The 12,817-nt window shown below is 48.3% G+C and overlaps 1 protein-coding gene across 5 annotated transcripts in view; it reads right to left on the bottom strand.

Annotated features, from left to right (window-relative positions):
* ZBTB7C (zinc finger and BTB domain containing 7C) overlaps positions 1-12,817 on the bottom strand; it is a 332,722-nt gene that overhangs the window by 3,782 nt on the left and 316,123 nt on the right. For 4 of the 5 annotated variants that reach the window (XR_005124626.2, XR_008551356.1, XR_008551354.1 and 1 more), the window contains one exon: positions 6,898-7,031. The gene's annotated coding sequence lies outside the window, so the exon portion shown is untranslated. Of the gene's footprint in view, positions 1-199; positions 328-6,897; positions 7,032-12,817 lie in introns of those variants that run through there. The other variant, XR_008551358.1, reaches the window with a different exon arrangement.

The following is a 12,817-nucleotide window of genomic DNA, read 5'->3' as shown; positions in this document are numbered from 1 at the left end:
TCAGGATGGAGATGACCAGGGTGCCACCAGGCAGAACCATTTCTCCATAGAGGAGTGACATTTGGTGTCCACCACCCCTCAGAGGAGCAGGAATGGCCAATAGCAGGAAGGGGGGGGCGGGGAAGGACCTGCCATTAACAAGCAAATTAAGACTAGATAAGAGAAAGGAATCAGAAGTGATCCAATAACCAGCCCTGGATTAAGTGCATCTGGCTCACCCTGGGATTTCACAGTTGTTTGCTTCAAGTCGCTAATCTTTGCTGAGAGATTCCCTTCAAGCCTTCTGGAAAGAATGAATAAATGGATGGCTTTGCCAAATGGTTGTTCCTGCAATGTTTTATGCCTGGGTAAGCACACACGTCATCATGCCTCGTTGATTCAGGATTTAAAATGTGGCTGTTTCACAAAATTACAGAATTTTAGTGAGAAGGGATCTACACAATATTTAGTCCACCTGTCACTTTATAGATGAGGAAAATAAGGCTCAGAGAAGTGATACTACAATTCCTTCAAAATGTTGGCAGAGCTGGACCTAAAGCACAGGTCCCCAGTTTTCAGTCCAATGTCATTCCCTCTAACTTGCTGCCATTTGTTTTTTCCAGTATTTTCTAAAGTTACTTAACTGAGATTAACAGAGAGTAACAAGACTAAAAAACAAACAAACAAAAAATAAATAATTTCACTAATTGTTCTCCCTGGAAGGGGTAGCCTGGGGAAGCACATAGGTAAAGGAGGATCAGACAAATAGCTCCACCTGGGTGTGAGTGACTTAGGATAAATGACAGAACCCCACTTCCTCATCTGTTGTATGGGTAGTCTTAGTAGAGACCTCACAGGTTGTGGTGGGAGAGCAGAGGGTTTGGCAAGAATACTCATCATATATGAACTATTTTACTATTATCATTACTATCAAGAGAATGCCAATTATTTCTTAGGATAAATTGAAGTAGAGGGTTGTCTTTCAGGGAATATTCTTTATATGAAAATAGCTCAATTTGCAAAGGCATCAGTTGCCCTGGGAGAAAGAGAACACAATCGTGCATCACCTAACAATGGAGATACATTCTGAAATACACACCACTGAGTGATTTTGTTATTGTGCGCATGTCACAACACATGATTATGTGAGCCAGGAGTAAAATCTGCCCTGTACTAGTCTGTGTGGTGTAGCCTACAGAGACCGCCGTTGTATAGCTGGCTCATTGTTGGCAGAAATGCTAAGTGACCCATGACTGTAAGACCTATTTTGTGGCTAGATTTGCATTGTGTATCCTAATACTTCCTAACATGTGAGTTTGTGACTGACTGGCAACCTTCCTTAAGAGTCAAGGTGACCAAGTAGGAGGAACGGGGGATATGTTCTCACCTACTCACCCATCACTTGGGTTCAGAGATTGTGGGGAAGGCTGGGAAGCCCTCCTGACAGTTTCTTTGGCATAGAGGTTATGCTACAAAAACAATGACTGAGGTTAGGGGAGTGGAAACATGAAAAACAGCAAACTGGAGCAGAGCCAGGACTTGGGGTCTGTGGTCTCTGACAGTGCTGATTACTGTTAGTAATACTATTTGTGTGGCTATTGTTAAAACATTGGCCAGGCAGCCACAGGGCTGTGCAGGAATAATGATCAGCAGCTTCCCCATGTGGCAGCAGTGGAAGCAGCAAGAACATTCAACTGAGCACACTTAACAGCTCTTTCTGCCTGGTGTCTGCAACCTGGACAATTCTGAGCAGAGAGAAATGTCTCTGGATGATATGCTGGATTTTGTTACTATGTACAATAATTGCTCATATAATTATTTTGAAAGGACCTTTACTTGGACCCAAAGTTAGTTACATAGGGTATTAATCTACATCCATTAAAATATTTATCTATGTATACACGCAGACAGTGCCAATCAAAGTATTCAATATTTATGAATTAAATTTATACATTTTAGGGTCTCCCTGATGGCACAAGGGGTTGAGACACAACCTATGAAGTCATCAGCAGCCACTGCAGCATGAGTTCGATCTCTGGCCAGGGAACTACCCACATGGCACAGCAGACATTTCCTGACTCACCCACCTCTCCCCTCAGCAGTGTATTTCAGTACATCTGCCTGTTCTATTCCCCGCTCTGTCTCTGGTCAATCCTCTCGCCCCATACCTCTGGCCTGTACCCCAGTTCTTGTATGCATAAATAAATAAATCTTTAAAAAAATAAATAAATATACACAGATTAAATTTTTTGACCAGAGATCCCTCATTTTAGATAATGCTAATAACAAAAAATCTACTAGTTACTTATTGTATCAGATTCAGTATCAAATGCTTATATGTAGCATCTCATTGAATATTACCACAATTTTACCAGTAACATATTTCATAGGTGAGAAAACTGACGGTCAAACAGGTGACTTAGACAGGCTTACCGCACTGGCAGTGGTGGACTTGAGATTTGAAATAGCTGTGACTGACTCTAAAATTCTGTCCCTTGAAAGCATTGTGAGCTAATTCCAACATATAGCACATTCTTCTCATGTTCACTGGTACTCCTTAGACCAATAGCTGAGTCTTTTTTTGTATCTATTTAATACTAATTATTACTATATTTTCATATCAATAGCAAAGTCACTGTTAATTGCTTGCTTATTTATATGTTTATTTATAGCTCAAATATCTCTCCTAACTGGAATGAAAGTCTCTTTTAGTGATTGCTACAAAATAGGAGCTTCATTATCGAGGGAGAAAAATTGAGTATTATTCTTGATTAAAGCATTCCTCCAACATGATGAAGTTCTAGTTTTTCCAGAAAGAAGCTTGTTTTGTTGCTTGCTGTCTTCAGTCAGGAGGCCCTGGAGGTCAGTCATAGCTGTTGGTAGCGAGGCTGTGGTGATGCCCCTCGCCCCCACATGACAGTAGGCCTCTGTGTTCCTGCCCCTGAGGTCCACACCTGCATTCTCATGCCATTCTCTATCTCCCCTTCAGATACTCTCGATTCTAATTCTTCAAAATGTATCTTCCTCCCACCTCCTCCCCAAGCCTTCCCTGCCTTTCCTACCTCACCCCCAATGCTCGGTCTCTGTTTTGGGAGATCCCATAGATCTAGCTGAACTCTGAGTGGTCCTCAGCAGGGCAAGGCAGGGCTGGAAGGGCTGAAGATCACCACCCAGGACACGAGTGGCAACCTGTTCTGGGCCTGAGGCCTCCTAGGAGGTGACTCATAGAGTTCCTGTAAGGAAAAGGGAAGGATGGGGTGTCCAGGCTGGCAGGGCCCTGGGTCCCCTGCTCTACTTAACCAAGATGTCCTGCTTCTGTCTGTATTATGGGATTTCATTGGAAAAAAAGATATTAAAAAGATGATCAAAAAATAAAAAGCAATTACCCTGTTTCTACTTTCTACTTTTAGAGATAAGAAAACACTAATTCTTGATTTTTTTTTAAAAATTTTTTTTTTTTTTTTGTGGAACCCTCACCGGTGGCCGGGGATTGAACTGGCAATGCAGAGGCTGCAGGCAGCCTCACAACCCAGCACTCAACCACTGTGCCACCAGGGGAGGTCCTAATTCTTGATTATTTCTTAACCTTCCTTCTTCCTTCTTTCCATACAACAGAGTTTTTGGTGTATGGTCTCCAAACTAGAGAGACCTACTCTGCTCTCCTTGCAGCTAGCTTTGTGTTGCCTCAGTCTGACTGAGTTCTCATTAGCAATGCCTGGGTGCAGTGATATGGCAAGTTTTGCACTGCTTGCCTCGAAGGAAAGTGTAACCCTTCCTACCTCTCTTTCAGTATTCCCAGGTGCTGGGTCACAAATGAGTAGGACTCACCCTTGACCATGCCTGTGAAGACAATCCGTGGGGCAGTTTCAGTCTATGGAATTTACTGGAATAATTCTTTTTTTTAATTCTGAATAGTCTTTTGTTAGTTCTTTTGTTTTTTCCCAATACAATGGAAAGGTCAGGCCATGAGACTAACTGCATCCGGGTACAGGACAGGCAATCAGGGGAGGTGTCACGGGCTAAACATAAAGTTCCATAAATTCGCCCATATTTGACTCCTAAGGAGATGATAAAATTGCCGCTCGTACAGTCGGCTATGCCATCTACCCACATGGCGCAGCAGACCTCTCCTGACTTGCCTGCTGCTCCCCTCTGCAGTGTATTTCAGTTGATCTGCTGCTCTGTCTCTGGTGAATCTTCTCACCCTCCACACCTTTGGCCTGTACCCCAGTTTTTGTATGCATAAATAAATAAATCTTTAAAAAAATAAAATAAAATAAAATATATAGGATTACAGAAGGAATGAATTGTATTGAAATCTGGATGTCAAAACAACTAAACACACACACAAATTTGTGACATAATAAAAATGTGCTGCTTTGTTAGCATTAAATAATAAAATTCAGCAGCAGGATAGATAGCAACTGTAATTTGGAAATAGTCATGAACATTACATTAAATGATAGTTTGGGATTTGTAACACTGTCATGTGATTATGAAAATCTTTGTGCTCTCCACTGGCAACAAATTTCCTGATGCTGTTATTACAGTGCTTTATTATCACTGGAGGAATTGCTAAATTTCACTTAGAAGTTTGTAAAAATACAAATGTAATTTTTCTTTCTGCCCAAGTTCACAAATCCTTGAGCTCTATCTAAGGATTCCAGGTTGAGAATCTCTACTAAGGAGGTGGTACAGCAAAAAAGATGGGCTGAACTTGGATCCCTGAATGTCCACATGGAACAAAACTGTTCACTCACTAGTCCACCTCTAGACTATTATGGAGAAGAGACAAATGTTGTCATACTTAAGTAACTTTAAGTGGATCTCTTTGTTATAACAGCTTAGTCTATACCCTAACTACTACATTCAGGGAGAAATAGCTTATTGTCTTGTTTGTACAATTATGTAAATAGTTTTGTGCTTATTGTTCTTCCAACCATCTCTTCTACCTTGCATGTAGACAACACCTAGATCAGAGTCATTTTGGAAGTGAATGTTCATTTAATATGTGCTGAATTAATATACATCTGTATGATTGAGTCCAAAATACTAGAAGAGTAGAGAATACTGAACTACAGGGCTTTGGGTAGAGTCAAACCTTGATTCTGTCATTTACTGGCTGAGCCACTATGAGTAACTGTTTATACTTTCTGCGCCTCAATTATGAAATGTGTTAAAAGAGGGATAATAATTTCTTGCAAAGGCCCAAGTCTGACGTAGTAGACCGATGATCACCAAGTTCCATGTTGCTGCCTTTTACTAACACTCACACTTGGAGTCTTTTGGTGTGTATCTAGTTCCGAGATTTCTGCTTTGCTGGGAATCTCTGCATACTGGCTTGGGGAGCAAAGGAAAAGTTGGGGGGCTCAGAATGTCTTCTAGCCTGTCTCATTGTTCAGTGACAGTAATAACTGCCTTTTTTTCTAAGCATGTCCTAAGTATCGCCTTGTTTACTGGCTCAAAGGAACCCTATGAAGAAGATGTGCTATTCCTATTGTAGCGCTATTCCTATTGTTCAAGAAACTGATGTACCAAAAGGTCAAGTAAATTGCCCAAGATCATTCCATTATAAAGTGTCCAATCAGGATTTGAACTCAGTGATTTGTCACCAGGATGCATACGTCATGCTTGCATGTGTGGTGGGGTTATGGGGAAGGAAATGATGGCTGTCAGAGACACCTGGGCCGAGGGAGGCAAGCAGAGAGTGAGCAGCAGTGGGAAGGGGGACAAGATGGGCCAGTTGAAGATTCCAAGGTTGGGGTAACTGAGCAGCTGTTCCAAAGCTCTACATATCAAGGTCAATCTTGTCTCTCCAGGGTTGAGCTCTGTCTCCTGCGTGTGGTCATCAGTTCACCTGCTCACTTTCTCTCCTCTCCTAGGCCACCCTACTTTATCTGCTCAGTGCTCCAGGCTAAGCCTTATGGCCTGTGGTCCGGGCAGGGATATGCACAGGGCAGTGGCATTCCAATGGGGCAAGGTCACCGAGCACAGGCTGCAAAGAGAGGTCAGTTTGCTCACTTGAGGGCGTCACTTAAAGGCCTCATTGGCAGATCATAAAAGCTGGAAATGCTGGTGAGGTCACTGCACCCAGGCCCTAGGGGCTGGACTGTCAGGGCTCCCTGGGTGGCTGCCACATCCTGCCACATCCCTTTAAAGAAACGGTGCAAGCAGGCCCAGGCTGGAAGGCTGCTCCTCTTGATCTCAACTTTTCCTTGGCTTTGCCATCACCTGCCCTGGATGACAGAACCCCTACTTTGTGCTGGGCAGCTCTACCTCCCCAGGCTCTGTCAACAGCTCTGAGACCCTGCCCTGCAGGGCCCTGCCTCTTGTGTCCACTAAAACAAGGGGGTGTGGAAGAGCAGAGGCAGGAGCAAGAAATACCATCATTAATCTTGGTGCATGAAGCTGCCTGCCCTGGTGGGTTGAGAGACCTGGCTGCCAGAATGGGTGTTGCTCACCAGAGGGCTGGGACCCTTCTCTGGGGCTCAGTTTCCTCCTCTATAGAATGAGTGTGTTGGCTTAGAACTGAGAAGTGTAATCAGCTGAGAGTGTGGGGCCTTCTGAGGTTAGAGGCAAAACTGAGGGCAGCTGGTCAAGGCCTTTCCTCAGATGCTACTGGGGTTCCCAGAGAGGCTGGCCCAGTAGAGGCTACTCCACCCAACAACTGCTGTATGTTTGAAAGTCACCAGGAAATGATGCAGCGGCCTCTGGAGTGGTGCCCAAATGCCCATGTTGCCTAAACCCTTGGCTCTGGGGACCCAGCCTCTGGGACAGAGAGCGTACCCACACGCTTCCCAGAATTGCTGCTGGGCACACAGCATCTTTGAGTTATCTGACCAGGAACTGAGCAAGAGGCAGCGTGGGACTCAGAGGCCACCCTCCCTTCCAGCCCCAAGGAGTGGCAAGATGGAGTACCGCAATGTTCAAGCCGGAGACAGCTGGTCCAGTGCCCAAGGCCATCCACACCAGAAGGTGATCTCCCTGTGCTCGCTATTGCTTGGGCTCTGGAAAGTGGATCTGGCCAGCAGCTGCAGGCAACCCAGATGGAACTGAAAGAGTGGAAGCAGAAGGAACAGAGCAATTAAAAAGCTGTGCCTAATCGTCAGTCTGCTGACCAATATTTCAAAGAATGCCAAAACGCAGGTGATCATATTCTAAAGTCTTCAGCTCCTGCAGCAACCCAGTAGATCCCCCTACTACCACCCTAGCACGGTCCTCTAGGCTGGTACATCAGGGCCCATATCTGCCCTCTCCCCCATATCATGTAGCCCTCAAACTACACAGCAATTTATCTGCGTAGAGCACTTCAGTTTGTAAATGTGCACACAGCATTGAAGTGTCCATTGGTTGTGATAGCAGGCAGAATGAGGGGCACCCTGGAGTCCCCAAACGTGCCTGCTCTAAATGAGTTCTGACATCCACCCACATAAAGATAAAACACACTCTTAGAGTGTAAGATCTTCAATATAAAAGAACTTTAATACAATTAGTGTGCAATGGAGAGAAGAGAAAGAAAATAGTTAACATCTTCATTAATTTCCTCATGAAACACCCAAAGTTACCCATCTCCTCATGGGTAAATACCCCGCCAAACAGGGTTATCCCAAAGCAGGACTACTGAGGCCAAAAAGTTTGCGATACATCTAAGGCAGCTTCTGGTGAGGGCCATTGGAAAGGGGCAGAAGGGGCCAGGCAAGTCTGGGAGGGAAGGAGCAAAATCAAAATACAAGTCAAGATAAAGGCTTCCATTGCCAGCCTCCCCACGGGTCTCTCACCCACATCTCTTCTATCGATAAATGTCTCCTTCCATGTCCCCCAAGTCTCTGTACAAGTCCAAGGCCGAGAAGCAAGCATGGCTTCTTTGCGACATGTTTCTTTGCTCCATGTGCCTCCTCTAAGTCTCCTAGTCTCCTTCTCTTAATCTTCTCTGTGGGTCCTTTTTAGCTTCTCCTTGATGCTCAGCTCCACCCTCCAATAGGTGGGGCAGTGAATCTGGAACCTCCCCTTTCTCTCGGGGGGTCACACTGGTGCAGTGTAGCCCTCATCAGAGACCTCTCAGAGAGGGCTGCCTGGAGTGTCTTCATCTGATACTCCCAAAATTCAGAAGTCACCTGTTGCGAGGTGCAAGCTTGACCTTGCCACCCAAACATTCTGAGTTCAAGCTGAGGTTTTCTTACCCACTTAATGCACTCCATTAAGCTGTGATGCCCAAATACATGTTAGAGGTCTAAAAGAGGGGTAAGGAAACAACAGCCTGGGGACCAAGTCTAGCCTGCTGCTAATCTTTATAAAGAAAGTTTTATTGGCGCACAGCCATGCCTATTCATTTGCTTATTGTCTGCATTTGCTTCCACTCCATTTGCAGAGTTGAGTAGTCTTAGCTGAGACTATGCCCGCCAAACCTGAAACATTTACTGTTGGCCCTTTATAGAAAAAAAATTCACCCTGGTCTAGAATATATAAATCAAGATGGATTTCCCCAAGAGCAGACCATCATCAGGGGTGACTAAAGAGCTGATGTCCACGAATTCACAGAAATGATGCCAACAAATGCAAGCCCTTGTGTTTTATCAACAGCTAATGATACCTGCATGTGTTTCATTCAAAGTTTTTAAGTTACAGCTTCAGTAGGGCCAATACACACAGGGGTGGTGACTTTGAGGAAACAACCACCAGAGAGAGAGAGAGTGCGCGAGCGAGAGAGCTACTTTTGAAGCTAGAAGCTGGGGAGATGGGGTGGAGGGTGCAGGGTTGGGGTGAGAGCAGATTTAGGCTCCTGCAAGGGAGGGAAGTCACTGGCTGGATAGTACAGTGCAAAGTACTCACACAGGGCTTTGCAGGTGGTGGGTGCTCCATCAGCATCCTTGTTGGGGGTGCTGGTCACAGGGAAATGTGTGGATGCTATCTGGGGCAGAGGGGCAGGGCAGGTGGAGATGGGACTCACGGCCAAAGGCTGAAAGGAACGAGTACATCTCCCTCCCAACAGACTGTTGGAACTTGGCGGTGTGTGTGTGTCTGTCCCTGGGCCAAAGTGATGGTCTTGCTGGGGTCTACAAGGTCACCTTGCAAGGTGTCAGTTTCTGGGGGAAAGGTGTGTGTTCCCAGGAAGTTCTTTCTCTGCACCTCTCCTTCTTGGATCTCTGAAGGCAGAACGCTACCTTCAGAAGGGTCTGCATCTGTTTCTTTTTCGGGATCCTTGACCCCTCTCCCCTTTCCAGCCTCAGCAAGGAAAAGGGTCAACAGAAGGGTCCTGTGCCTTGTTTGGGGCCACAGCACCAAGCAGGAGTGATGGCACCCATGACATACCCTCACTAGGGACTTCTCTTGCCAATTTTGCCCTCTCTAGGTTTTGTTTTATTGGGGAGACTGGCGTTTCCTCCTGCTGCCATAAGGAGGTGGTGCTGACCCTGGTAGCTTTCGAAGGCAAGAGACGGCAAGGACCAGGTGGTCCCGGATAGAGGAGGCTCCCTTTGTACTCCCGGTAGGGATGGTGTGGACGGTCTCCTGGCTGTGTGTGTACGTGAGCCCAGGTTGGGGGCCCTCTCCCACGTGCTTCCCTGCACCTCCACTCACTTCAGTCCTTATCCGAGGCCTCTGCGGGCAGGACGTCAGGGGTGACCACTCTGTGCTGTCCACCCAGGCTGCACCTCGCTGAAAGTGCCAAAAGGCCTGCTCCACCGCAGCGTGCTCCTCCTCCTGCCCTCCTCGCTCGGCCGGGAGTCAGATGGCTCCCAGCTGCTCTGCGCTTGGATTGGAGCTGCTGGGACGGGGTGGGGGTGATCGCAGCGCCTCCGCCCTCTGCCTGCCTCCGCTACCAATAAACTCCAGCAGTCGTGCTTGGTTGGCATCACGGTTCATTTTCTTTCAGGTGGTCTGTCCTCCAGGGTGCAGGGAAGGTGCCCCTCCGCCCTGCCCCGGGGGCTGTGGAGCTCGCGCTCCAGCGCTCGCGAAGCCTCCGGCCCCGCCCCCCAGGACACCCCGCCCAGCACCCCGCCCCCGCCGCGGGCTTTGTTCCCCGCACGGTGCAGCTACACCTGCCGGCCACACGGGGGCGCGACGGGGCGGGCCGCGGCCGGCGGGACCGGCCTCTGTCCCTCCCCCTTCCCCTTCTGCGCTTCTCCGCGGGCGCGCCCCGCCCCGCCTCGGCCCTGCCCGGCCAGCGCTGCGCGCGGGGGCTGCCGCTGGACAAGGCCGGGGGGGGGCTGGGGCGCCTCCAGGGTTTGTTTCCCATCGGAGTCTTTCCACATTTGACCGAGCAGCGGCCTCCCCAGAACCCCACCTGCAAGCCCAGCCCGCTTCCTGCCTGGGTTGGGACAGAATGGGGGAGCTGGGGGGTGCGGCCCCGCTGATCGCGGCCCTACCTGAAGACACCCCCCTCCCCCCCGCCGCGCTGCGAACCCTGCAAACCCCGGAACCTGAGCGGGGGCTTTGCTTCTCCTGGGAGATGTTGTGCCCAAGCATCCCTCAGCGCGTTAGAGGAAATGCCTGCCTTACTCACACTGACTACCTAGAAATGTTTAGATCCTGGTAGGTGCTGCAGAAGTGCCTGCCCGAGGACTGCGTTAGGCGCTGGTGCAGTCATTATCATACCGAATTTTTAAAAACTTCATAAACTTTCTTCTTTAGAGCAGCTCTGACTTCACAGCAAAACTGAATGAGAAGCGCACACATCCGCACAGCCTGCAGCCGGGCCCATGGGTTACCTGGCCAAACTCCACCACCAGGTCACTGGCACCCCAGGATCATAGTTTATCTAGGGGTGACGCTAGATGTGTTGCACAGTCTGCAGGTTTGGGCAAATGGGTAATGAGATGTTCCTCCGCTGTAGCATCGTGCAGAATAGTTTCACTGTGAAAATCCTCTGGGTTCTGCCTACTCCTCTCTCCCTCTGCTGGCCCCCGGGGAGCCATGGATCACTTATTGTTTTCTAAAATCATACCTAATTTTCACAACTACACAAGCAGGGAAGCTCTTCCCGTGGTAATTTTGAAGAAACTGAGGCTTAGAGATGTTGCCAGATCAGGAGGGTCACTAAATGTGCCACCAGGTCCTCTGGTGAGAGTCTGAACAACTAAGCCAGGAAAGGCTTGAGAGCAGAGCCTGAGCAAGCTCATCCCCTGCAGACACGGGGACGCACTGTCCTACCCGCCATTCTAGCAGTGGGCTGCTGGCAGGTCTGACATTGTGCTCTGGCATTCAAGCACAAGTGAAGTCTGTGATTGGCCCCTGCTTTTCCCCACCTTGGGGTCCTACCTCCCACAAGGGACTGCTAGACCACTAGTGGACACCCACTTCAAGCTCCCACCCCAGCCCAGTGCCAGCTACCTCCAGGCTCAGGGACCAAATATCCACAGGAAGAGGGACCTGCTGAGGCCCTAGAAGTGGGTTCTAGGCATTTGGGCAGAGTCCTGAGTACTCAGGGTTCACCTCTGGTGGGCACTGCAGCTATGACATGATAGGGTTATCGGGCTGACATAATTAAAATACAGGATACTAGTGATGTTTGAATTACTGATAAACAATGAAAATTTTTTTAAGTATACGTATGTCCCAAATGCATAGTCAAACTAGAAACATTTTGTTGTTCATGCAAAATTCAAATTTAATTTGGTGCCTTGTGTATTATCTGCTCGCCCTACACCAAGAACTCCTCATCCATGGGGATAGACGCAGCAGGAAAAGGTCTGAGGTGGGGTGCCCTCTAAAGACTCAGGCTCAGAACAGGGGTCTCAGTCATCTGAGATAAGTTTGTACTGGCTGCGGAGTCCCACATTCTGGGGATGTCAGGGATAAGGTCATTTTCAAGAGCTGGCTCCACCCAGTTGGGGAAGGGCAGTGTGAAATGCATGTGTTTGGGGCAGAGGCAGATGAAGGGACAGAAAAATGAGATTGTAGCCATGGCAACAATCACTGTCCCTCCAAGAAGGCTGGAGAAGGTCAGGGGTAAGGGAAAGGAAGTGCTGGGCCCAGTTAGGGCAGAAAGGAGGGGGGCCCTGGACCTGGTGGTGAATAGCATTGTGGCTGTGGGGTCTGCGTTCCCAGCTCTGATGTTAGCAGCCTGGGCCAGGCTGGACTTGATGGAAACCAGGGCAGACGGCCTTGAACAGAGCTAAGCTTCTTGCTGGCCTGGTGTCGGTGCCCATGGCTCTGACCTGGATCCACCAGCTGTGGTCTCGCTCAGGGTCACAAGCAGAGCTATGGAAGGAAGAACTAGCTGGAAAATGTTCCAGAATGATTTCTGATGACCTTTTGTGAAAGACTGAGCAGCTGAGTTCAGGTCTGCCTAGTGGCTTGGAAAGGGGTTTCCTGGCAGAGAAAGGCCACGGCCCTGAGAGCCAGTCCTGGACAAGGCTTCAGCAGGCAGGAGTTCTCTTAACCCACACAAAGGGCTGGGATCATGTCCTCAATTTCTCTAAGCTTCAGTCTCCAAACCTGACGAATGTGATAGTTGTGTGGGTTTATCAAGAGCATCAAATGAATTCACACCTAACAACAACTTGCAAATGGGAAAGTGCTTTGTAAATACAGGGTGTCTTTCCTTATTAATTAAGGGGCCAGGCCCTGGGTCAATCTGAGAATGGGGATGGTTCTCAAGGGCTCAGGTCTGGTAGGGAAGACAGATCAGGTAACATAGGTGTGGACAGGGTACCCCAAGGGGATCTGAGGAAGGGAGTGGTTCCTGTTCCTAGGAGGTGAGGAATGGCTTCCAGAGGAGGTAGTCCTGGGCTGAATTAGAGGTAGTGCTGGGCTGAGTCCTTAAAGTGAGGTAATGTTGCCAAATGGAGCAAAGCTGGGTGAGATAGGGCATCTCAACATGGTGGGCAGAAGGGAGGCT

This window comes from Talpa occidentalis, unplaced genomic scaffold, assembly GCF_014898055.3.
Source record: "Talpa occidentalis isolate TD23 unplaced genomic scaffold, MPIMG_talOcc4v2.1 talOcc4.13, whole genome shotgun sequence".
NCBI classification, from domain to species: domain Eukaryota; kingdom Metazoa; phylum Chordata; class Mammalia; order Eulipotyphla; family Talpidae; genus Talpa; species Talpa occidentalis.
This window is presented reverse-complemented; position numbering and strand designations above follow the sequence as displayed.